The sequence below is a fragment of the Crocodylus siamensis genome, chromosome 1, assembly GCF_052110815.1.
Source record: "Crocodylus siamensis isolate JL-2025a chromosome 1, ASM5211081v1, whole genome shotgun sequence".
Taxonomy (NCBI): domain Eukaryota; kingdom Metazoa; phylum Chordata; order Crocodylia; family Crocodylidae; genus Crocodylus; species Crocodylus siamensis.
In genome coordinates, this window is record NC_143395.1 from 203933758 (window position 1) to 203961597 (window position 27840).

The following is a 27840-nucleotide window of genomic DNA, read 5'->3' on the forward strand; positions in this document are numbered from 1 at the left end:
TTTACTGCATGATCTAACACTTGGTGTGAAAATGGAGTTGTCTATCGGCTTTTGTCTAACAGCGTGTAGTTTGCTTATAGTACACCAGCATTTGTAGTGGTGGTGGACTAAATGCTACTGCATATTGGAGAAATCTAGCAAAATTATAAAGGTCAGCTGGAGAGCAGCTATTCTGCAGACCTGTTAAAGAGGGGAAATGCAACAATATTGAACATGTGGGGAATATCTAAATTTGCATTGCAATACAGCTGGTCTTTGTAACTTAAAATAGTCTGGAGATCAAATGTCAAGGATATGAAACTACTTGGGTTCTAGTTATCCAGCAGTGCTGAGTTTTTTTTGATGGTTCTATGGATTTTTTTTTTTCCAATAATGGGTAGCTTTAATAAACAAATAGTTCAAGCTTATTGTCTAGCTTTTTTGGCTCAGAATGAAACCACATTATAACACATGGGCTTAAGATGAGATGGCTGTTCTATAGGAACAAATAATGTTCTTTCCTCAAGATATGAACGGAATCTATAGTGTTAGTGGAGGTCTTGTTAAGTTCTATGCCTACAGCTACAGATGAACTTTGCTTACCTACAGAAGAATCTTTATCTGCTTATGGAGTAAAACAGATTCAAATAACTTAAAGAGCAGGAGAAGAATTTTAAGGGGTAGGATATGTGTATCCTGTAATACTACAGCTCTGTGTATGGTACTCTTAAACTGCAAGTTGAGGAGGAAAAGTAATACTAAAGACTCAAATGCTAATTGTGTTTGCTGGTTTTTGTGAAAATAGAGGGACTGGAATAATGGAAGACTAGAAGGACCAGCACAGATGACTCTTACTAACACCAATGGGAATACTGTATTGGAAGGTATCAAAATCAAATTCTTCCAAACTCCAAGTAAAACTTTGGTCAGTATTCATGTCACAATGTTTCATTCAAAGACAGATAAACCAGACATCAGGCCTAAACTTCATAAGTGATGAGCAGCTATGTCTCCCACTGACTTGAGGTTGTCGGGTCAGCCTAAAAATTAGCGTCCAAAATTGGAGGTGCCTCGATTTATATTAACATTATTGGCTACACTGGCCTCGATTATATTAACATTATTGGCTACACTGGCCAAAAAGAGCCAATAGGTGATAATGTCACTGATTAAATGCAATATACCTTCTGGCTGGGGCCCTCAGATGTCACACGCACGTGCACAACCGCACCCATGCACATGGCCAGGAATGTAGCCAGGCAGTGTGGAGAGCAGTGCCCTGCAGGTAAGTCTGTGGAGAGGAAGGGGTTTGGATGCAGGGGGGCAGATTCAACCCCCCAGGGTGAAGGAGGGAGTGGGCAGGGGCTGAGGCTGGTGGCATTGCTCAGCCAGGGCAGTGAATGGGACTCAGAGCTGGAACACGACAGAGCCACAGGTGGCTCATCCAGGGAGCACAGGAAGGGAAGGTGGCTTCCTACTGTTGCATGCACCCCTTGGGGGAGGCATGGGGGGGTGGCATGTCATCACCACCCCCCTTCTCCCCCCCCCCAACTTGTGTGCTGGGCTGGGCTGCTCACTGTGGGCTTGGGGCTCTACACTCTGCTGCCTTTCCCTAGGGAGCCCCACACCAGCTGTGTACACCCTACCTGCCCAGCAGCATTGGGGGTGGTGAGTTGTGCCTTCTGCTGCTGTGGGGGCAGGGGGCACTTGGCTAGTGTGGGGCTCTTGAGGGAAAGGCAGCAGACTGGAGAACCCTGAGCTCACAGCGGGCAGCCCCATGCACCCTCACCCTGCTTGGCTCTGCTGTCGTTAAAAGCATCCCTGTGCTTAAAATGGTGGCTGTGGCACTTGAACTAAAGATCACTTGGTGATCTTTAGTTCAAGTGCCTCTGCTGCTGTTTTTAAGTGCTGGGTTGCTGATCCCCTGGATGAGCCACCCATGGTTGTGTCCTGATCCCTGACCCCCAAGTCCCATTCACTGTGCTGGCTTAACAGCACCTTTTCCCTTCTACACACCCCTATCTCTCTGCAGACTTGCCTGCAGGGAGCTGCTCTCTACAATACCTGGCTGCGTTCCTGTAAATTGATTATTGTATCAGTCGATATAGGTGGTTAATATTCAACTGTCAGTATCGGCCAAGAACATCTTTATTGGTGCACCCTTATCCAAAATAGGGAGTTGCTCACCAGACTGTAGTATGGACTAGCATTGAAACAAAACCCAAAAGTTCCATGGGCTTATCACTCTCTCCACAAGATGCATGTTCTTGTGTAGAGGACTGAAGTGTCATAAATTGCAAAGAGTATACCAGGTATAGGAAAGAAATTCCAAAGTTAGATGTTTCAAAATATTGTGTTTTCATGAAGTGTATGAATGCTTACAAGTAGTTTAAGAATTCAAGGACATTTTGTAGTTTTAAAGGTTGCTAACAAGGCTGATCCAAATTTGACTTCCCCTGACAATTATCATGTACTTCACATTCCAAATTACAGTTTGCAGTTGCTTGCAATATTGTGCTACAACAATGACAGTGCAGCTTTATCATGATCCTTCTGACACTTTGAACTGATAGTCTTCAAAGGAGCAACTTCATACTTAAAGTAAGACTGTTTGAAATGGCTTGTGTGCTTTGTGCAGCACATGTGCTCAACATCTCATTGTGCAGCTAAGTTTCTCTACTGTTCTTGAATGCCACTAAATCTTGTGCTAACCTTTGTTTTTTTTTAACTTGCTAAAAACTTGTTTCTTAATCTCTTCTTCCCATGTCTAAGTTGAAGGAGATGATAACAACAGTGTATATGGAGTTGAGTCTTAAAACATATTGCTTTACTTTGACATTTGAGGGGACTCTTGAAATGAAAACACATACTCTTTTTGAAGTTGTATTTTAAGATATAACTCAGTGGTTCTCAACTTGGAGTTGGAAGACCCTTTTGGGGTGTCACAGGACAGCCCCCACTGCCATGGCCTCGTGAAACTGAGTGTACCTCATGAGGATTTGGCTTGGAAAGCAGGTATAGCAGCAGTGGGTGCTGACAGGAAGGCCTGTTTTTAACACAGCGCTTCCCAATCCAGTCCTATACCCACCTCCTGGCAACAAAGGTGCCATAGGATGGTTCTACTTGGTGATGGTACAGCAGCCTGGGAAAACTCACAGATAAATCTCCAGGCTGCCATTACTGCTAGGAGGAATTGCCCCATGGGCTTTTATTTTCAGAAGTGTGCAGTATTGGATTGGGAAGTGCTGCATCCTGTCTGGCTTTCAGCCTGTGGTCCATGGACCCCTGGGAGTCTGCAGACTGTCTGATCAGTCATCTTTCACAGACCCTTTAATCAGAAGTATGTGAATACCTGCACTTACAATTCAAAGGGGTCCACACCTCCATTTGAAATTTTTTAGGGGTCTGCAAATGAAAAAAGGTTGAGAAACACTGCCTTGGGTTTACTGGATAAACCTAATGCAGGCAGGAATGCTCATTCCTGCCACAGTTGCATTCCTTTCTATCTGTCTGAGGTGTGTGGGTCCATTTCTACCCGCTACTGACTGGAGCAGTAGAATGGTGATTCTTAACTGGGGATGCCACTAAATTCAATAAATTTATGGAGGTTGCCATGAATCTGAACAGGCTGAGAACCACAGAACTAGATTTATCAAATGTTGGAAAATATTACTTTATAAACCAAGAATTTGAATTTTGAGCTATCCAGCAGGGCTGCATCTTTCCCATTTGAAAAAGGGGAGCAGCTTACCCTGAGATGTGATTGAGCCATTTTTGGCCTGTATTCAGAGCCTTGCCCTAATTCTGCAGGTAAAATTGTCAAAGCTTTTTGATCTGGTATCCCATGATCACCTCTTGGCCAAACTGGCCAGTTGTGGTCTTGGCTCCACCACGATCTGCTGGCTGGGAAATTGGCTTTGTGGTCAGACCCAGAGGGTTGTAATTGATGGCAGTCACTCATTGTGGTGCCCTGTGACCAGTGGGGTCCCTCAAGGTTCTGTCCTTGGACCCATACTGTTCAACATCTTCATTAATGATGTGGACATTGGAGTCAGGAGTGGACTGGCCAAGTTTGCCAATGACACCAAACTTTGGGGCAAAGCATCCATGCCAGAAGATAAGCGGGTGATCCAGGCTGACCTGGACAAGCTCAGCAAATGGGCGGACGAGAACCTGATGGTGTTTAACACCGAAAAATGCAAGGTTCTCCACCTTGGGAGGAAAAACCTGCAATATCATTATAGGCTCGGCAGTGCTACGTTGGATAGCACTACAGAAGAAAGAGACTTGGGGGTCATCATTGACCACAAGATGAACATGAGCCTGCAATGCGATGCTGCGGCTAGTAAAGTGACCAAAACGCTGGCGTGCATCCATAGATGCTTCTCGAGCAAATCCCGGGACGTCATTCTCCCTTTGTACTCGGCCTTGGTGAGGCCGTAGCTGGAGTACTGCATCCAGTTTTGGGCTCCACAATTCAAAAAGGATGTGGGGAAGCTTGAGAGAGTCCAGAGGAGAGCCACGCGCATGATCAGAGGTCAGGAAAACAGATCTTACGATGATAGGCTGAGAGACATGGTACTCTTTAGCCTGGAAAAGCGCAGGCTCAGGGGTGATCTGATGGCCACCTATAAGTTTATTAGGGGTGACCACCAGGATCTGGGGGAACATTTGTTCACCAGAGCGCCCCAAGGGATGACTAGGTCGAACGGTCACAAACTCCTGCAAGACCGTTTCAGGCTGGACATAAGAAAGAGGAATTTCTTTACTGTCCGAGCCCCCAAGGTCTGGAACAGTCTGCCAGAGGAGGTGGTCCAAGCACCTACATTGAACACCTTCGAGAGTAAATTGGATGCTTATCTTGCTGGGATCCTATGACCCCAGCTGACTTCCTGCCCTTTGGGCAGGGGGCTGGACTCAAGATCTCCCGAGGTCCCTTCCAGCCCTGATGTCTATGAAATCAAGTCAGTGGGGTTCTGGACACCTATGCAAATCCAAATACATGACTGAAACCAATATCTCTAATGTGAGACACTAAAGCAAAGGTGTCAAACTCTTGTTTTGCTAGAGGAGACTAAAAACCCTAGCTTTGGGCAATGGGTGAAGAGGGGAAAGGAGTGGGGTAAGTGGTGTTAACTAACTACCTGGGTTCTGGAGCAGTGCTAAATGAGCAGGGGTTAATGCTGCTGCTTTGGGCTCCAGCAGCTGAGGGCCAAGATCTAGCCTGTAAGACACTTTGCACTAGAGCAAACTAATCTGTAAGGAATAGCTGTCTTGTACGAGTAAAAGCAGGTTCAATGTTAAAAGAAGTTTCATCGACTATAGGAAGAATATCTCCTCTGAAAATAACATCCATATAAATAGACTCTGACTTTTTATGGTGCTTGAATACTAATTTATAGGAAACAGTTCTGAGCTCTCCTTTTGACTACTTGTCTGTTGACCTATCTTAAATGCATGACTTCTTTAGAGCTAATATTCTCTAGCAGTAAATTCCTGAAGGTTAAACTATTGAAACAATATTGTGTAAACCTTCTATGGAACATCTGAATTTCTTGCAGAAACAACATTTGAAAATTGTTTTTAAGTTTGAAATAAACAGGTAACTGTGTCAGATTAGAACAAATAAACCGGAGATTTCATGTTCTAGATGGCAAGTGGCTTGGGTTAGTCACCTGGTCTGCTGCTACTTGTGCACTCTTTCAAGATACCTGGTAGCTCAACTCCAAAGTTCTTGAGAGGGAGGAGGGGGAAACCCTCTGCCATTTAACTATTAAATATGCTGTGTGTTCTAATTAAATATAGCTCATTTTATAAAGTCAGAGCCTTCTCATGATCAGGATCCTGATTGTTCAAGGGGAATAAGAAAGCTGACTACATCCAGTGCTGTCAGATGCACAACATGAATGAACAGCCTCTGTTTTCTGTTTACTCTTGTGACCATTAAATGACAGTTGGTTAAAACTTCAACTATTTACAAATGTCAGCTTTCCAGGTTTTCTTTCTTTTAAAGCCATGGAACCATAGCCATCTGGTTCAATGTCTTGCATAAAATCAGCCAGAGAACTTGCTCCAATACCGAGCCCGTGGCTTCTTTTTGAACTATAGCATATTTCCTAAGAGGAGGTGCAGTCTTAACTTAAACAGCAGGTATTTAGAGAATAGTTCAAGTGACTAAGTGTGTTCATTTTGCATGTCAGGGGAGAATTGGTTGTGGAGAAAACCACTGGATTTTGTTATACCTGATTTAATTAAGGAGCTGCCTACCGAGGCTTTTATGAATGATTTTCCTTTGCGTTACAGTGGAATCTGTCATTGTCAGCCATATTGTGCTAGCTGCTAGAAACACGCACAGCTCTGTAGAGCAGCTTTTGGACTGAATTCTAAGACGATGATGACTATTTCAGCATGCTCCATCGTGGTGGCTTTAAAAAGAAAAACATGCAGTGGGCATGGCAATCACACGCACAACTGCAGAAAGACTGGGGGGAAAATGCATTCAGAGAACCAATCTAGAGAATGGCTGTGGGTCCTGGCTTTCACATGCATCACTGCATTCCTGTTTACAGTTTGTAGGAGACTGGTGTTCGTGGTGTTGGGCTTGGTTAAAGAAGGAATACTTTGCAGGGATTAGAATCTAAAAAACTTGAGTTGTTGAGAGTTGTTTATAAAATGTGTTCCTCTTAACTACCTTCACAGATGCAGAGAAAACAACATGGGGAATTGCTTGGTTATAGATTGTACCTAAAAATTAATGATGTGTGTGATCACACTGATCAGTAGTACATTCTGTGTTTTGCATAGGCAGCGATCCAGCTTCCATAACTAGCTTGCTCTTAAAATGGTTACCACCTACTTATGAACTCATTTTTTTTCTGATGTGGATGGACTTGAACTATATTGGTTAAGAGCCCATTGTACATACTCTCTGGTCTTTGGAATTTGGATGAATAAAGATTCCAAATCAACTTTTCAGTCAACCTGTATCTTTCCAGATCTTCCTTGCTGTCATCTTGTATTCTGTAACTATATTGAACTTCACTCTGACAGTAGTGATAGAAGTTGAATTCTCTACTGCAGAGGCTGCCAACATTTTACTAACAGTAGGCCAAATTTAATATAGCTTGGTCCTTCCCAAACTGGAGGCAGCCTCTAGGTGGCACATTCTCAGGCATAGATGGTGGGATGGATAAAATCTTTGTGGACTGGATCTGACTTACAGGATGGTAGGCTGCCAACCTTTGCTCAGCTAAGAAGTGAACCCATTATTACCCAAGATGAATGAAAGTCTTCTATAATAACTCTTAGGGGTAGAACATGAAAATCATAGTTTTAGTAATTGTGGTTCTTTGCAGAGGAAGACGGTGCACACACACTAATTGGGTAAGAAGGGGTTCAGTGGTTCTCTTTCTAACTGCTTATGTAGTGGCCCATAGAATAGGTACATCTTATGCACCCTTACTACATGATTCTTGAACCCTTTCTGTTTCAGTGGACCACTAGAAAATGCCACAAAATGCATTTGATTTTTCTGTTTTTGTAAGCATAGGTGTCACTGGTACAGCAGAGAAACTTTTACTCTCTGGTTATAAACAAATGTTGCATTTGTCTGTGAGAAACTATTTTATACTGGAACAAAATGCAGTCATTCAGATGAACTTTGAGATGTACCGGGATATCTGAATGACTGTCCTTGGATTGCATCATTGAATCAAATCAGTGTCAGAAAAGTGACACTGAAGTCAGCTGCTCACTAAACCCTGATTGAGAGGGTATGTACATGCTTATTCTAAGACTTTTTTTGTGTTCTGGGACAAACACAGGCACGGCTTGTCCCAGGACAAATACTTCCTAGCCTGTGTGCGCCCAGATTCACTTATTTCAAATACCAGCTTCCTGTAAAATCATGGCCTATAAAGAAACCATTTCAAAACCAAGTAGTTTTGTTGGACTTGCTAAAATAAAATTGAGTCTTCCATTAAATATGTCTGGAGGTGGGAGGAGGATGTATATTTGAAAAGCCTGACACTGGTTCTCAGTTTGTGGCCAGTTTATACTACAGTTGTTTTGTTTTGGTGTTTTTGTTTTGTTTTTTTAATACAGAGGTTTCCTAGCAAAACTTCAGTTCTGCTGGTAAGTCTGAGTACACGCACACTCACGGCTTTTATACACATACCTTGCTGGAGAGCCGCTGCTTCAGAGCAGACTTAATTTAATTGGGTCTCCTCCTCACATGAGCTGACATGCACTGCTGCTCCACGTGCAGTTGTATAAGCAGCAAAATGTGTGCCAGTACACAGAAAATGGCAGCAGTGCAGTTTTGAACTAAAACACCTAAGAGGTGCTTTAGTTCAAAAGTGCACTATTTTTTCTTTGCGCTGATATGCGTTTAGATGTTTGTTTCAAAGCACCTGGTGCTGCAGGACATGCATGTGTTTTGTTTGCTTGGGTTTTTTGTTTAAGCCCTTGGGCCCTCTGCAGTGACAGCCTACCCCTGTGCAGCAGAGTTATTCCACCTCTGCTGAGTAGATTCAGGCTGCTGCTGCTGTCTGGCAGACTATTGGAGGAACACATTCAGTCTTCCATGCCTTCCCAGAGTGTGCTTCATGCTGGTGACATGGTTGCTTTGTGGAGCAGTGTGTGGCTGCTGGAAGACTATGAGTATGCACAACGTTTGGTAGTGGCAATAATGATGGAGGCAGCTGAGTGACTGGATAAATTAAGAATTGGATATTACTTATACTAAGTGTGGTACTATATTTCTAGCTAGTGTCAAATGGCCATGATTGGAGATTGAACCTGAGATGTAGTCTTGGCTGACTTCTGAGTTTTAACACAGAGGCTTATGCTTATAAGCAGTGGCTCTAGACTTGATTTCTACTGCCAGTTACTTTAACCAGGATGTGACGTGTGCAAGAAATACTTAATGTGCTCCACCCCCCATTTGACTTCAAAGTCTTTTCAAGTTGATGCTTAGTTCTTATATTGGATTCTTTATCTGGTGATCTGTCAATTTGAATAGTCAGAGTCAAGCACTTTTGTTTTTAAGAGATTTCAATTTTAATTTTCTTACTCTAGTTTCAGAAGTCAAACTGAGCATAATCCATTCAATCTCAAATCAAATATTCCGAAGTTACTTCTGTGTTCCCATAATTTCCCTTGATAGGGTCAGTAATTGACTGCTATTTTGGGCTGAGCGAAAAATACAGTATATGGTAGCTGAAACTGTCATAAGCCATTCGGGAGCCAAAATTCAATACTACAGAGATGTGTTGGGAAAATGAGATGGAAAAACCCGCATTTCCTTTGTGCATCCTATGTAATAGCAGCAATTCACCTGGAACTCTTGCTCATGACTTACTAGAACACTGAATATGTAAGGTTTCAAAAGTTTGTGGACTGTTTTTTAATATCCCCAAAATGCTTTAAAAGACTTTTTTTTTTTTTTTGAGTTTGCGGAAAATGGGCAATAGTTTTGGTTGCTGAAGGCCACACAAGGGAGCCTTTGGAAAGGACTCAAACTGCAAGAGCTATAAATGGGATATCTGCTTACAACTTCTTCATTACAGAAGAAATATGTTGGTGTCCTGGCTTTTCCCATATTTTTAATTTCCTTTTTCTCTTGCTTCATTTGAAGTGGGTGTGTTGACACACACACATTAAACCTCACTTAAGAATTTGCTTTACTCAGTGTGCATTAGCCTGGCTTAATATGCATTTTTCCTAGTACCTCACAATGGAGGCACTAGACTTAATGTGCATTAACTAAAGTACATTTAATGCACATGTAGATGCTCCCAATGACTACTTCAGTCTGACTTGATTTCAGCCCAGATAACCTGTGAAGTTTTTAAACTGCTGCTGAACAAATCGCCTGGTATATGGTGCTGTGTGGCAAGATGAGATTTGTACATCATCCTAATTTCCCCTCCCCTCCCCCCCCCCCGCAATCTCTTGACCTGGAATGGAAATCGGGGTCTAAAATGTACTGCATCTCAAAACTGTTGTCTTGTATGAATTTCATTAGCGCACCATACCTCTGCCAGTTAAATTTTTCAAGTGCAGGTATAAACTTGGGTAGATCAACCTTGACATATTAGCTGTTTAAGTTCTAAAACTAGAATAAGTGAGAATAGGAGAACAGATTTTTGGCCTCCACTCTTGATCCTGTAGTCTACAATAAAATGGAAGCAATAAGCAGGGTAACTCTGGGATAAAACATTTTTTCTATAAATTAGCTCCTTGTTGATATTGCGGGAGGGCAGGGGAATATTTAACATGCCTGTGAACATAGTCTGTACTAGGACAATAACATTTACTTTCAATCAAATTATAAAAAGTATGGAAAACCCTGTTGAAGGAGATGTGTGAACTGCATGGTGTGAGGGCTGAAATCCTGCATTGTTCACATCCGTGAAATGTGTGTGGTTTTTTTTTTTTTTTCACACAGTAGTACATCTCTGTTTAAGAAGAGTAGAGGTGTGAATTAGGTGTACTTTAACCAGATCTATAAGCCCAGTCCTGTCCTAGCATTCTCTACAAACTCTCAGTGCCTAGCTTGTACTACTTAAATTTATTTATTTTTGAACTCCTTTAGAAACACGTGACGTAAAGGACTCTTCCTTCTGCCTCTAGTTTATGGCTATCTTTTTAATATGGTCCATTCTCCAAGTTAATTGGAGAGCAGAAGCTTACTGTCTTGTTTCTTCAAAAAAAAAAAAAAAAGTTGGTGTGCAACCCTTGTATTGACTTCAGGTAAGGAGGAACAAGCATAGCATTGGAAGGAGGTAAACTGCTAAACTCTGCCTATTGTGATTCACTGCTGATGCATAAATTGTCTTGAATACTATGCATGAAACTCCTTCCATGCACAATTAGTGACAAGTAACTTCTATTCAAAGGAGAAGTGTTCTTCCTTGCTCATAGAAATGCTTTGTGGACACATGCTTTTCATGGGACATTTAAAGCATACGAAGCACAATTTAGTATTAATTCAGTGCTATTCAAAGAAGAAAAACTTGTGAATTGTTCAGTGACATCTCACACTAAATATTAAGCAAGTTACTCTATGGAAATTTTAACTTGCTGTTAATATTCTGTTGGCAGTCTAAATTCTATTTTCTACCTTGTGGGGTAAGGAACCTTATCTCTTGCATGTTGTTCATGTGCCATATGTTTTTATTTCCAAGTATTTGATTTGGCTTCAATAGATCAAGCAAGTGCATGGCTTTCCTGGACAGAATTGCTTCATGCCATATTTCATAAATAACTGATCTGTCTAGCTGAATTCAGAACCTACTGGATTACTCAACTTTTTTTTTTATAATTTTAATGTCTGAAAAAGGTGATACTTTCTTAGCCTCAAGTTGTATATCCAAGAATTTTTAAACTTATTTCTAACACACATTGCACTTTTACAGAGACGGGCATTTGAATCTTCATGCAAGAGAACTGGTTACTACTGAAAGTACTGTAGAAATCAATACTTGTGGTTAGCTACTGAATCCTTATCACATGGTACGCCCTTGAAGGTTTAATGGTGAAGAAAATAATCCTCTAATGTGAACTGAACTGGGGGTAATAAATTAGTGTAACATGTATAATGCTTAATACAGAGTTAAGGAGTAAATGTACAATACTTCTATAGACAGCGTTCCAAGAATAGAATTGGAGCCATATTTGTGGAGCTTTAGGCACTATCCAAGAACCTTAATTGTCTAAATCAACTTCTTTAAAACTAGCATGGTTCATGAAGAGGACTTTAGTACGATTCATCTAATACAAAATAACTAAGCTAGTATGTGTCATTTTAACTATTTTGTATTGCAAGCTGTCCAGGTGAACTAGTTTAGAGTACCTAATCTATCTTTTCCTTCTGTAGTATGGTAGGACTTTTTTTTTTCTTTTAATTGTTTTTATTTTAAATCAGAATTTCAAGATGATTTAAAAATAGTTCACTACTAGGCTTGCATTGCGGCCACCATTTCAACTCATTGACTCTCTTTCTTCCCCTTCTTTCCCAATTGCTTCCTGGGTTGCATGACCGCAGAGAGTAATATCTCAAAGATAACATGAGCCAAGAAACCTAACTAGCTACAGTACTCTTGGATGCACAAAGCACACCTGAGAAAAAATATCTCTTTAGTTAAGGCCGGTGCTATGATGAAAGCTTTTAATCTTCAGCCAGATATATGATTAGTTTTATTCTACTGTGTGGTGAAAACTAGCTCTTAAGCCACTGAAAGTCTTCATCTGAATAAAAGGTGGTTTGCCTATAGAAAAGTTAGAAATGGTTAAACTAATTGTATTTTATAACACTGTTTTCCATTGGTCAAGCAAGTAATAGTGTTTCTCTTCTGTGTTCCATGTATGCATCTTTTATTTCCTTTTTTTTCCCTCAAAATCATCCAACCCTCCAGTCTAAATTCCCTAGCTCACCTCAGCAAAACTCTCTCCTGCCCCCCCGTTATAAACTAATGCTTGCTGCTTAGTAGTAATTTGTAGATGAGAGTACCTATGCTGTCTGCCTGTTGACTTGTCACTTCAGTACTACCTAGAGTCAGCATCTGCCTCCCTGATCAGACAACTTGCTTAACCTTTCCCAAAAAAACCCCCACATTAGCAAAGTCTGGTAATATTACCAGTGTTACTAATAAGGGTTAGTTACCTCCTGGTTTTCTCAACCACTTTTGCACTGGGCCAGCCTTACTGTAATTTATAGCACTGAAACTGTTTCAGATGGTTGTCGCATCAGTAGGCTGCTTCTACCAGTACACCTTTTTTAGTGTGAAAGTTATGGACTATATAACCAGATTAGTTTCTGAAAACGAAGAAGGCGTCTGCTAGATTTGCTATGAGTGTTTTAATGGCTTTAGTCCTAAGAACACTGTCAAACACTTCTCACTTGCAGACAAGGCAGTATATCTGGAGGAGGTCATTCACCTGCATTGACTGAGGGGGCAGGTTTGGAGAGGAACATGCAGTTAGACCGCTAACAAAGGCTAATCCTGGTCTAATATGACCACCTTTCCTATCCAGGCGAACCCTTACTGCAGGGTCAGAAACGTTTTCGGACAGTATGTCAAACACATGATTTGTAAGATGCCTGCTAGGGGCAGATGGTGGGAGAGCTGTGAGAGGCCTGATCCTTGTGGCAGTGCAGTTCTAGCCTCTTCTCCAATTTCTGCCCTGAGGTGCACGTGCCAAGTAAAATGCCTTTGCATGCCATACTCTGGCACCCATGCCAGGAGTTGCCTACTCCTGCCTTAATGAAGTAACCAGGTCAAAGGAGTATAACTCTAGTTGCATCTACCCAACTTTAACAATGCTGTTTATATCAGCAAAGCTTGTCTGCATGCAATATGCACTTGTGCATTCTGGAAAAACCTGTGCTGCTATGGTATAGTGATCTCCTTGGGGCACTCTATCCCTGGCTAGTTGTACAGAGGGTCACTAGCAGCATAGCATGTAAGGCAAACTCTGGGAAGACTGACTTGCTGACGGCATGGATGTAGTTAAATGTTCTACCAAAATGGAGTTACAAGCTGGGTGCAGGCGGATAGTATACCACTCTCAAGTTCTGGCAGCCTTAACTGTATTTAGCCCTTGTCATGCTTATTAACAGAATTACAGGTTTTGCATTGATGTGAACAATGTCTAGAATCAACAGTGCCAATAACTTGTTACAGAGGTTGTTCAGATTCTTCTAGATGAGACACAGCGGTGCTTTTTCTTTAAGGTTTCTTAATCTTTTATAGTTTCAAATATGCCTTGTTTGCTCCAAGGTTGCTGAGGGGCAGGGAGGTGAGCCAACAGAAAAAAGAGAGAGGAGACATCTAGTTCCCTCTTGGGCAGTTCTTGGCTGATACTAGGAACATGTCTCTTATTTCAGCCCACAAAATATAATCTCCCTTCCCTTTCACATGTGAAATTGCAATGTTAGCATTTGTTTCCTTTGATCTTCTAGGAAGCATTAAAATTAATATGCCATAAAAATGACTGAAAGTCATATTTTGTCTTTAGCCTGCATAGCCAGGGTAACTACAGTGAGTTGCTTGATGCACAAGGGGTATTAGATTTATCACCTTTATTTTCAACCTGTAAACTACAAAAGAAAAAGCATCTTTATGTTACGTAACTGTAGAATTTACTGCTGCAGGAGATTGGGCAAAAGCTGCTTCCAGTTCATAGTATTTAGAAGAAGAAATTTTTCCCATACCCCCAAGCTTCTGGACAACTAATGCTTTAAGGGTAAAAACAGATGTTGTTGAATGATACTGATCAGCTGTGGTTGGATGCATCTCCATTACAGCTGATCCATTTAAGCAAAACATGTTGCCCCTTTATCCTGCATTGGGCAGAAGCCTGATGTGGGACAACAGGTGATGTTCTCATTGATGGGGGATCCCCTGAATCCCGTGGCCCTGCTTCCTTGCTGGGACCTACTTCAGGTTTTGTGAAGGGATGGGGCAGTGTGGAACCCAGGAAATCCTCAGTGCCCCTTGCCAGGACCCATGCAGACCTGTGCTTTTATGAAGCATGGGTCAACACAGGTCCCAGTGATGAAGTGTGTGTGGCATTGGCCTGGACACTGGGTCCTGTGCTTCACATAAAGGCATGGGTCTGTGAATGTCTTGGCATGGAGGTAGGGCTGCTGGGGACTTGAGTGCTGCCTTGTGCCTTCTTGCTGGCATGCATGTTAACCCATGCCTCTGCATGAAGTACAGGACTTGGCATGGAGGCACAAGGCCTCACAGGCCCTGGCATGGGGTTTTGTGCATTCCCTGGGTCCCATTCTTCTATGCCATGACTTACGTGGGCTTTCCCCACTTGTGGAGGTTGTGCCCCTAGAGATTCTGGGATAGGTCTCCATAAGTGGAGAACTGACTTTCCCAGTTAGAGGTACTCCAAAATTCAGGAAAGTTGGGCAGGTGCTCCCAGGGCTTGAGGTTCCTGATCCTGGCACACCCTGGGAATTCCTGTGCAGGATCAGGCACCTCAAACTTTGGGAGCACCTTCTTGGCTTAGCTGGAGAATGCAGACAGCCCAGAACTGCCCACTCTTGCCACAGGGCAAATATACATCCCTGGCAATAAAGCAGCAATGTTTTGCACCACCTTTTTGTTGCAGCCGCCACAGATATGGTGCAGCAAAGGGCAGGGATGTTTATTTGCTTGCCACAAGTGCAGTGTCAGGTGACATCTGTTTCTACCCAGATTTTAAAATGGAGGAGACTTGTGTGTGAAGTGATCCATTGCAAACCTTTGGTGTGCTCCACCCTGCAGTAAGGGAAAACTGAACAATAGTAACTTAGCCACTGTTTCATTCAGGAATTAAACTGCTCTGGTTTAACTTCCTCTGTCTGTGAGATTGGTGCAAGTTATTGCATATTGGATGATACTGAGTTGAGGAAGGAAACAGCATAATTGATTCACTTGTTCAAGCCTAGGGGCAATAAAAGACAGGTTTCACTTGTTTAAGCTAACTGGTGGTCAGCAGGCTGACTGATACCCTTAAACACTGGTGCTCTTGAGGCCTGAATGACTGAACCAGAATGTGAAAGCTAGCTTCCTGGTAAACTGTGGCATGGCAGAACTGAGCAATTTAGCTGCTCAGTTGGCAGCTACTGCCAAATTTCTCTTTGCAGTGTGGGGTAGAAGCAGCTGATAGTTTTCTTCTTGGTAACAACTGGGTTTTAGTGAGAGAAGTAACAACACTGCTACTATTTAGTTGGTCTAATAAAAGATATTGCCTCTAACCCAAGAGTTTTGTTTGTCTTTATTTCTTAGACGTGGCTACAACATATATCCTGAAGATAAAAATACACTTTCATTTACAGCCTATGTTTGGACAGTTGCTCATATTTAAGTTGTCATAGCAATGACTTGCCCTTGAAGCATAAAATACATCCATGCTAGTTACAATTTTAAAAAGCAACTTTTTCCTAGAAAAAAATTGTAATCATCAGTTGCTCTTGTCAAAGGACACCTTGAATTTTTGAACAATGAATATATCTAAATAACAACTAACACATTCGAATAACATCCTGGTCTAATAGTGTGAATGAATTCTTCATAATTCAAGCCAATAGGAAGCTGGTTGCCCAGTGGGCAGACAGATTGTCTAAGCCAGTTGTTCTCAGCCTTTGGCGCCTTTTAAGTAATCAATGCAGCAAAAGTGAAACTGGAAGTCCCATCATGGCACTTCTGGTTTCACCACCGTGAGCCGAGTCCCACTTTTTCCTCATGGACCACAGCCTGGGGCAAAGCACCCCTCCCTATCTCCCCAGCACACCTGATGCTGGGTAATGAAAGCCCCAGCACACTGGACACAGCGGGAAGTGCGGCGGCCAGAACTTCCAGCCCAACCAGGCAAAGATGCCTCCAACCCAGTGGCCAGGGAGGTGGGCCAAACTTGAAATGCAGCACCTGCACACCCCCTGCCCTTGTCTTGCATGCCCCCAGGGGTATGTGCACCAAGAGTTGAGAAACACTGCTCTAAGCCTTTAGAGTGCATGTAAGTGCCTACTGTTTTTATGAAATGTGGCTAGTCTTGGTGGTAGGAAACCTGACATCTTTAAGATAGATGAGAGGTCTTGTTGGCAAAGGTGTGAGGTGGAGTTGAGGGAAAATTTTAATGTGGATTCTGCTTCTTCTCCTGCCCCCTTCAGTTTTTTGCATACTGTATCTCTTTAAAGCCTGCAAGAATATTTCAAAAGAGTGTCATGAGGAACTTAAACATCCAGATTTAAGGTGTCGTCTCTCTCTCTCTCTTTTTTTTTTTTTTTTTTTTTATGATGCTGCTTTGGGCATGAGTCCTGTTGCACTTTTTTTAATATGCTAGGAAATATTTTTTTAGGCGGGTAGAAACATGTTCTTATTTCATGTTGCTGTTTCTTTCCTTCCCCCACATACACACACACTTCCTTTCAGCAATGAAAGATCATACCTATCTGACCCAGAATTTGGCTCTAAAGCAGGAAGCAAAACTTTACAGGGTTTGTGTCAAACTTCATAATGCTCCTGCCTTTCCCAATGCATCAGCAGAAGCCATGGCAAGTATATGGCAGGAAATTTGAACTTATGGGGGGCTGGTACTTCCTTTTGGCTACAATAATAAATTCGTAGCAAAAATTCTTTCCTCAGTCTTTCTCTCTGTCTGCCCCACCTCAAAAACCAAAAAAATGCAGCAAAACACAGCAGCTCTCCAATATTCTCATTTAGTGGGATAGAGGGGTGAGGAATCTTCTTCCTGCTTTTTTTTTTTTTTTTTTTTTTTTTTTTTTTCCATGCATGCTATTCAACATGCAAAAGTAATTTTTAAGGCTGTCCAAGATGAGAGAGACCCATTTGGGTCTGATCAGCTGTGACACTTCCTAGGTTTCTAGGTCACCAAAATATCTCCTCCCTATTTCCTTGTGGAATTACAGCTTTTCTTACAGCTTCTGAGCTTTTATTAAGGTTTTTATATAACAGGTCTAGAATTAATGCATTTGAAAGTCCTATAATACAAAAGGTATGCAGTGGATTTAATGGATATCCCCTCGCCCCAGTCTGGAATATTCAAACAAGACTTTGGAATTTTTAACTCATCAGTCCTATTTATAGCAGAAATATTCAAAACAGTTAATTATTTCTGGCTCTAAAATAGGCTACTTGGCAGGACTTACTAGTCGGCAGTAGGAAGGCAGTGATGCATGCAAACCTGTAGTAGTGCCATAACACTTGTGTGGGTCTTCCTGCAACTTTATCGCGCAGAATGACAACTGAAAAGGGGAAATATCAGTTTTGAGATGAAAAGCAGAGTGAAGCAAGGATTCATTCTTGCCCCTACACTCTTTGCAATCTCCTTCTCAGTACTCCTGAACTGTGCGTTTACAGATGTGGAAGGTGGAGTGTACCTTCACACAAGTTTGAATAGGAAACTTCAACCTGTCATGACTTGAGGCAATGACTAAAGTTGGCAAGTTGCTTGTCTGGGTGCTTCTGTTAGCTTATGATGCTGACCTTACAGCCCATGATGCAGACCAGCTACAAGAACTCCTGGATCAACTTTCAAGAGCTTGTCAGGCATTTTGCTCTTACTTGGCATAAAGAAAACAGGTGAACTAGGACGGGGAGTTCCACAAGATCTGTCAATCACCCTTAATGAAAACCAGCTAGAAGTAGTCTAAAAGTTCAACTACCTAGGTTCTACAGTGACTATCAACCTCTTGCTGGATGAAGAACTCAATGTTTGCATTGAGAAGGCTGCCACCACCTTCAGCAGACTGACTAAAACAGCTTAGAACAACTCAGAGCTTGCCATCAAGGCAAAAATGCTAGTGTACAAAGCTTGTATACTCAGCACTCATGTCTGCTGGGGAAATATGGACAACTTTTATGTACATCAAGAGAAAAGGTTAAACAGCTTCCATCTGCACTGGTTATGCTGCATACTTAACATGAAATGGCAAGATAAAGTCATCAACACAGGTTCTTCAAAGGGTAGATTTACCAAGTGTGACAGCCCTACTCAGACAGATGATTGTGCTGGCTAGGCCATTTGAGCAGATTAGAAGATGGACGTATACCCAAGGACATACTATATAGGGAACTAGCTGAGAAAACAAGAACAAGACACCCCAAGCTTTGCTTTAAAGACACATACAAGCAAGATATGAAAGCATGTGGAATTGATCATCACACCAGATGACAAAACTAACCTATTTAAGAACTTCTTTACCTCCATTTTCCTGAGCACGAACCAGATCAGCCCCCACACCAGAACCCCCTCAGGCCCCAGGGGGGGGCATACCTAAGCCAAGGGTTAGTGAGGATCTAGTTAAAATTTCTGGAGGGACTGGATGTATTTAAACCAGACGGTCTGGACGATCTGCACCCCAGAATGCTGAGGGAGTTAGCTGAGGTCATTGTGGGACCCCCGGCACGGCTTTATGAGCACTCATGGTGCTCTGGCGTGGTGCCAGAGGACTGGAAGAGGGCCAATGTGGCTTCCATTTTCAAAGAAGGGAGGAAGGAGGACCCAGGAAAGTATAGGTATGTCAGTCTTACCTCAATCCTGGGCAAGCTTTTTGAGAGAATTTATTCAGGGATAATAATTTATCCCTGCCAGCAGGGGAGCTTATGCTTAGGGGCAACCAACACGGGTTCATTAGAGGCAGGTCCTGTCAGACCAACCTGGTGGCCTTCTATGACCAGGTCACCAAATGCTTAGATGCAGGAGTAGCAGTGGACATAGTCTTTCTGAACTTTAGGAAGACCTTTGACACCGTCTCTCATCCCATTCTCATTTAAAAAACTGGGGGGCTGTGATTATTGACACCTACACAGTCAAATGGGTTGCTAACTGGCTGGAGGGCCGCACCCAGAGAGTGGTGGTGGATGGGTCATTTTCAGCTTGGATGGATGTGGCCAGTGGGGTCCCCCAGGGCTCAGTCCTCAGGCCCGCACTGTTCAACATCTTCATCAGTGACTTGGATGAGGAGGTAAAAAAGCACCCTGTTCAAATTTGCTGACAACACTAAGATGTGGGCACGGCAGAAGGGAGGAGTAGGCTGCAATCGGACCTAGACAGGTTACAGGGGTGGGCGGATGACAACAGGATGGGATTCAACACTGACAAGTGCAAGGTGATGCACCTGGGGAGGAAGAATCGGCACCATACGTACAGGCTGGGGAACTCGTCAGTGCAGAGGCAGAAAAGGATCTTGGAGTTGTCATTGATGCCAAGATGAACATGGGCCGGCAGTGTGGGGATGCAGTCAGGAAGGCCAACTGTACCTTGTCATGCATCCACAGATACATCTCAAGCAGGTCCAAGGAGGTGATCCTCCCCCTCTATGCGACACTGGTCAGGCCGCAGCTGGAGTGCTGCGTCCAGTTCTGGGCGCCGCACTTCAAGAGGGATGTGGACAGCATGGAGAGGGTCCAGAGGAGGGCCACTCGCATGATCAGGGGGCAGCAGGGCAGGCCTTATGAGGAGATGCTACGGGACTTGAACCTGTTCAGCCTCCACAAGAGAAAGCTGAGGGGGGATCTAGTGGCCTGTTACAAACTTGTCAGAGAGGACCAGCAGGTATTGGGGGCGTCCCTGTTCCCCTGAGTGCTACCAGGAGTGACCAGGAATAATGGTCACAAGCTGGCAGAGGGTAGATTCAGACTAGACATCAGGAGACGCTACTTCAGTCAGGGCAGCTAGGATCTGGAACCAACTTCCAAGTGAAGTGGTGCTGGCTCCTACTCTGGGGGTCTTTAAGAGGAGGCTAGACGAACACCTGGCTGGGGTTGTTTGACCCCAGTAATCTTTCCTGCCAAGGCAGGGAGTCAGACTTGATGATCTGCTCAGGTCCCTTCTGACCCTACAAACTATGAAACTATGATTCTTAGCAAGTGGCATCATCTCCACCAGGATATTAAATTCCATAAGAGGAATTGGCTCTAACAGCTTGAAGAGAAGAGTCTGTAGGAAGAAGGTAGCTCCCAAACCACCCAACTGTGATGCACACATTTTGCAATCATTGCCATAGATCATACAAACCTCGGATTGGAGTATTAAGTCGTATTACATGCTGCAAACCATCTGTCATGGGCTGTAATATCTACAGTCTCTTGCAGACTAAAGGATGCCAATAACAATAAGTAGCAGTGGTCCAAACCATATGTGAGGTTCTAAATCTACCTTGTTAACAAAAGTGAAGTAAATTCAATCTGCAGTAACTCCATTAAGGGACCTTATGAGTTCTTTTTACATGTGCCTATACTTCTTTTGTTTTTGTTTTTTGGTTGGTTTTATTCTTTTTTTTTTTTTGTTTTCACTACTTTTTTTCCTTCCACTGCCCCAAAAAACACTAGATATGTAGGCCTTTTCCATAGACAGAAGAAGAACCCTTTTTAAGTAGAGAAGGTCTGAAAGGCGCTATCAGTTCGTTTTATTTATGCTCCTGCACACTATATTTTCCCCACAACGAGTGCCTTGGGATTGTAGTACAGACTTCCCATCCAAAAGCTCAGATGATAAACTTTAGGCTCTTAATATACTGTCACTTCAATATGAACACCACCATACTTAAAAACCAGTCTGGAATTGTAGTATTTGGTATAATCACAAGTGAAACCAGAGATGAGACCTACTTTTGACTATAAGATTTATGAAAGCAGACTTCCTTTCTCTATTCCAGTTGACTGGATGACCTTGTGAGGTCCCTTCAAGCCCTACTTTCCTATGACCCTTTAATAGTGTAATTGACTTTGGTCATCAATAGTAGTTTGTGTACATCTGATGCAAGGCAGAGCTTGTCTGCATGTAAGCTCTCAACCAGGAATGGCAAAGCCTTTTTTTGGTTTGTTTTGCAGTGCCATGCTCACAAAGGTATGGTTCTCTTTAAAATGAAACCGTATTTACCGAGGCTGTCTCAAATTTTTACCTCCTTTCCTTTCAGGATTTTAGAACTCCATAAATCTTATCCTCCCTCCCCCCCACTTTTTTTTACTTGTAGGCTGGAAGAGAGAAATAAGTTTTTGTGACACCCTTTCCCCCCCCCCCCCCCCCCCCCCCCAACTCCTTACAGATTTCTCAGCTCTTGATTCATAGAAAATTAGGGAGGTCTTCTAGTCTAACTCCCAATCAAAGCAGGATCATCCCAGCCAAAGCTTTGTCTAGCCGGGTTTTGAAAACTCCGAAGAATGGAGATTCCACCATCTCTCTGGGTAACCTGTTCCAGTATTTTACTACCCTCCTAGCAAGAATTCTTCCTAATATCTAATCAAAACTTCCCTTGCCGTAACTTGAGACTGTTGCTCCTTGTTTTGTCATCTGCCACCACTGAGAACAGTCTAGCTCCATCTTTTTTCAAACCACCCTTCAGGTAGTAGAACCCTGCTATTAGATCCTCCTTCTGTCTTATCTTCTGTAGACTAAATAAGCCCAGTTTCCCTCAGCCTCGCCTCGTAAATCATGTCCCCCACTCCCCTAACCATTTAGGTTGCCCTCTGCTGAACTCTCCAATTTGTCCATATCCCTTCCGTATTGTGGGACCCTGAATGAACCAGTCCAGATAAAGAAAATATATTTCTTCCACACCTGCAGAAGAGGCTAGTGCTGGTAAAAGCTGATTTAGTTTTGCTAGCGACTTCCACCAGTTCAGTGGTGTGATTTTTTTTTTTTTTAAAACCATCTTCAGCAAGCACTTACTACTTGTGGTTGCCATTTAGTAGATGCTCATATCATAGCACCATTTTCTTCTTTGGCAGTTAAGCATCTACCCTGGTACTTTGTATTAAGAACATTGGTAAGAAAATTAGGTGGATGGATCCAGCATTTTACTATTGCCTGCAATTTAACATTGCTGTTGTGTTGTTTTTGTTTTGTTTTTTTGCTTTAATGTTTCTTGCAGTCCTTTCCAAACTTCAGCAGCATCTACAGTACAGCAGCAATCTTTCTGTAGTTTGTCCAAGGCTATGGAAATGGCATATGTATTGGGCATATCTTCTACATTTTTGTCTAAAGAGAAATGTTTACTACTTCAGTTGTGATACTTCCAACAATTTTGTCACAGTTTTCTTCATGGATGGTCATCACTCAGAATAGGCTAGCTCTTAATAAATAGCTCAGCAGTTGATCACTAAATTCCATCATACATCTTGGGAGAGCTAGCTCGGATCCCCCAGCAGCTCTCTTCAGTGAAGCTGAAACATCCAGTTGAAATGGTAAAATACTTCCATAACAACAACTACTTCCTTTAGTCCTGGTGTACTTAAATCTTTAGCTAAAAGTTGTATCAAATGACCACAGGAATACAGGTTTTAGCTGTGTTGGTCTACAGGCAAAAAATATATGCAGAACTTTTGGCAGAGGTGATCATCTTTTATTAGATCAACTAAATAGTTGCAAAAAAATTCTTTGAGTATTACTCTTCTGTGCACTATGAATTTTCACTTCTATCTGAGATAAATGTTACAATCTGTGCTTTCTCCTTTTGCCTGAGGAAGGGTGTGAGAGCCCAAAAGCTTGCAAATAAACTTTTTTTTTTTTTTTGGGGGGGGGGGCAAGTTCTGCATATCAAATGGTCACTGCACCCATATATTAAAACTTCCAATCCATAAGAATGGTTCAGAAATAGTAAGTTTAACTGCTCCAGATGGCTTAGATGTGTCCACATCACCACTGTCATGTTCATCGCCTTCTGAGAAGCATTTTTCATAGTGTTGCTTCATTCAGGTTACCAGACCTTGTATCTCTGCACTTTTTACACTTGGTGCATGCGTCTCTCTTCTCTCTCTCCTTTTTCTCCCATGGCACAAGAGTTCCTTGAAAATAGTCCCAAGTATTTCACAACCTGCAGCCATAGCAGTCTTTTTCTTCTCTCTAGTTTCCAGGCTTTGAACCTAGAGTAGTGTACATTACACAGTATGTTCTCTTCCTGCGCTGTCTTTAAGCCTGGTATTGTTTCCTTTCTGTTGCTTGCAGTGCTCCTTACTGTTCCCTCTCCTTCCATGCCAAATTTAACAACAAACCTAAGACTCCTCCTGGTGACAACCACTGCACCCCCCCCCCCTTTCCCCCAACTGATCCATGATTCTCTTTATTCTAACCCCCTGTCCTTGTGTGCTACAGTATTTTAGTTCAGAGAGAGAGAGATCAGCATTTCTCAACCCATGGGTTGCAACCAAAAAGTGAGTCGCAAGAAGATTTTTAAAGGGTTGCTGGGAGGTCTGAGGGAAATGCTGCAAGGCTGCCTGGAGATGCACACAGTGTTGGGGTGTGGTGAGCAAGCGGCGGAGGGAGGGGGCTGGATGCAGTGGGGTGGGGAGAGATGCTCTGTGGGTCACAGCAAGCTGATAGTTATGCTAATGTGTCCCAGGTAAAAGGTTGAGAACCACTGATATGGATAGAGCCCTTGAGAAATTTTCATGCTTTACACTTTTGTACATGGGTAAAGGGACCAAGAAGGGCCAGTTAACTGAAGTATCCAGAAGCAGGGGTTGGTAGCTATTGAGCAGATGCTTGTTCTCTAGTTCATGGAAAACAACCTTCCACTTAGGTACAGAATCATAAATATTCATAATTTTGAGTTGAGCTGATCAGAGTTCAGGTAGAGAGAATAAAACAGGAATTTGATATCAACCAAGTGGTCTTAATAGCTAATCCTGATGAGGAGCACACAGTGGTACCTACTAGAGTCAGAGGCCAAGTTCCAACACCTGTGATGACTTTGCATCCAGTATCATAGACCCCTGCATTCCTTGCACTATCAAGCCCCTAATATATTAAAAATATGGCACAATATTATTTCAACCTTGACCTCAAAAGTTAGATGTTTTTCCCTCTTTCTTGTTCTTATATAGAAGAAAATCGGCCTTTAACTCTGGAGTTCTTATAATTGGGGACCTTCTAAATTCATGGCTGCACAGAATTTGCAATTGGGTAGGCTTTGGTTAAAAACCAAGAAAAACCCCCACTTACTGGCAAGCAGGGCTTCCTACCCTTTTCTCTGCAGTCCTGGAGCATGGGGTGGAGGTCAAAGGGGACTGCTTGTGGCTGGAGGCAGGGAGGCTGCAGGCAGCTTGCACCAGGGTCTGCAGAGCTCTGACCTGGCTCATTGCACCTGTGCACCTGCAACCAGCAAGGAGTCGGGCTGGGGCGATACTGACCCCAGTGCAGCCTCCCAGGTGCCTGCCACAGCCAGCCTGGGACTCTGGTGCAACCTCCCTACTTGGGGATGGCTAGAACCCTGATTAAGCCCCTGGAAGCCATTAATCCACATTCAATGCATGGATTGTTGGCATCTCCTGCCTCAATGAGGGGTAACTAAGCTGTAGTTTTGGGCCATCTGGCAACCTGTGGAGAGGGATGGGATTGCCCTGCTGGTGGGCACCTCAACCAATCAGGTGGTGGTGGTGTTGGTGGGGGGTCCTGTCACACTGGACCCGCAAGAAATGGGGGCCAGCTCTGGGATCTGCCCACAAAATTGACCGGCTGTCTCCTCAAGTTCAGTAGACTCCTAGTTATAATAGAGGCTTCCTGGCTTGACAGACTTACTAAATATAATTATTGAAATAAATTCATACTTTAGTTGATACTGTATGAAATTCAAATTTCATTTTAAGCTGTCTTTTTTAAAAAAGCAAAACTTTTTTTAATGATATTAAATCTATTTTTTGTGGTTTGTTTTTGTTGTTTTTTAAATCATGCATGTACATTAAATAACTGCCAGAACAATCCCATGGCTGTTGCCATATGTAAATTGACTCCTGTCAGTAGCACCAGATCCATATAGGTGCTTACATTTTTATTGGATTTTTTTTTCAATGTTATTTATTAACACATCCAACTTCAGCAGTTGCACATTTTTTACAATGCATTCAGTCCCTTTTAAAAATAATTTAATTTCAAATTTGTTCTTAACTGCTAGTTCCTGGAACTCAAACTCTCCTTCAGTGATCAAAAAGCTTCCCAAACTTTCTGGCTTGCAGGCAGAAAATTCTTTTTCAGTAAATTCCAAGAATTTAGACCATATTTCTAAGTAAGCATTTGCCCCTGTAGGACATTGACTTGATGGGATGATTTTTCTATTGCTGAAAGCTCTCAAATTTTTGACACCAGACCATGATGTCTTAAGGATGGTGTTTCTCTTCAAAAGAAGGCTTTTGCAGTTGTAATTTTTGCTGCTCCAGAAGATTAATGATCATTGTCTTACTACTTTTGTTGCAGAGTTTTCAGGAAGGTTAAATAAGGCTGCTAAGTGGTTTGCTGGTAACTGGCAGCCTGTTACTTCCCCCTCACTGTCTCCAAACTTTTTTTTTTCAGAACAGTTTGATTCCGAGGTGGTCACCATGGACCGATCTGCACAAGATGTTTACTGTGGAGCAGACTAACTAGCTGTACAGCAAACGTCTCGTATCTACACCTGTGGCCCTATTAGGTCACAAGAAACTAACTCCACAGCAAGGTAGTACTTGTATACAAATACTATCCTGCTGCAGAGTTTAACTTCACAGCACTGCACATGTAGATGCTGATGTGGCTGACTGAGGCACAGCGGGGCTGCCTGCTGGCTAGCCTTGTACTGGAGCACCTTTTTGCCCTAGCCAGCCTCTCCAAAGCATGTTGACCTGGGTTGGAGCAGCCCCAGGCTGGCAGGCTGACTTCCCAAGCCCCCTGCCAGCTGGGGCTGCTCCGAACCTGGCTCAATGTGCTGTGGTTCCAGATGTGTGTGTAAATATGGCACCTGGGAGCAGTAAACTCCAGTGCAATAAGTGCTGGAGTTTGCTTTGCCTGAATAGCAGTTGTAGACATGCCCCATATGTAGTAGAATCCTTCTGATTTGACTGCATTCCCTTCAACATTCACCTGTTCCTATACCATAAATATGCTTAACTGTAAGCGGGGTGAGATGGTGTTAACACAGGATTTTAAATTTTTTCTTTTATTATCATGCAGATAGATGGACTATTGTCCCATATAGGGTACATCTACACATGCACTTTACTGCAGAATAGACTAACTGGCTCCACAGTAAAGCATCACAGTCTATATATGTGCCGGTATTAGGGCGCAGTAAACTAATTTTAGGTCTGCCATAGGATAGTACTATCCCCAAAACTACTATCTTGAAGTGGAGTAATTTACTTCACCAAAATGCACACGTAGTTGCTGACCATGGGTGTACACTCCCAGGTAAAATCTAGATGTTGCACCTGGGAGCAGTTGACTCCAGCTCAAACTACCCCAGAACTTGTGTTGTATTAACTTCACCCATAGACTCCCATTCTTCAGCATTAATTTGTGATCCAATTTCAGTAGTCTGACTTAATCTGTTGCATTTCAGTTCCATTAAAACGCAGTGGGAGTTCAGGCATCTTAACACCTTTTTTTGGTCCATAACAAATGATTACTATAAGGTTACTTCTGAAAGGAAGGGTACTGTGCTCTTCCAGGCATGAATTTGAAACTTGCTTTTCTGGATAGATCAAGTTTTTCCTTTGTGGCTGTGAAAGGACATGATTCATCATGATTTATAATCCTTCCTATAGTTATGTTGAGAGTTTCCCAGTATCTGATTAGATGAGCTGAAAAAGACAGTTTTGATTCACCTCCTAGTGTTCTGCCAGTAAATGAAATTGAAACAATAGGAATTAAACAGGGGAGTAGAGTGACTGTACTTGGGAGCTGGAGGATCTGTTTACCTGAAGGGGTTGTAGAGGAGGATCTACTAACAATCTTGTGAACTTCAAAGAAGTGTTACTGGCCCCTGGCTGGTGCTGGAAGTACCTGCTCCTCTTGAAACAAGTTATCCCAGACAGGTGTGCGTTCTTGATCTTAATTTTTTTTTTTTTCTCTTCCCTTTTTTCCTTGTTTGGGAAGCTTCTCTCAAGGTTTTAACTGCTGCTAGAGCCATCTAAGTACAGCCCTTTATTGTGTGACAAAGAAGTGTTGTCACCATACGTGTTGAAGCCTACTGGGATGCTGAAGACTATCAAAAGAGAAAAGACTTAATAATACCTTGCACTTGCAACAAACCTCCTAACTACTGCTGTTGGAATAATAGATGCAGGCAAGAGATGCCTCCTACTGAGTCTCAGTTGCTCCAGTGATGTTGAATTAAATGATCAAGTTACAAGCCTAACAATTCCAAATAATGAACAAGCTCAATTTTATGGCATCTGTTGAACCTTCTGCAGAGATGGGATGTTTTGTTCAAGAATCTGACTTCCCAAAGGAGTATAGATATTTATAGGTTGTGTTAAAGCCTCTCCTCCTTAGCTGGCACTAGATTAGAGAAGGTGATCTAGCATCTTGAAATGTAAGATGGAAATAAATAAGTATCCATAGTCCAAGAGTCAAGAACTTAAGGGCTCTTTG

General features: G+C 42.6%; 1 protein-coding gene across 1 annotated transcript in view; it reads left to right on the top strand.

The window, feature by feature from the left end:
• The window catches only part of ATL2 (atlastin GTPase 2), a 70679-nt gene that overhangs the window by 1397 nt on the left and 41442 nt on the right, over positions 1–27840 (top strand). The window lies entirely within an intron of this gene.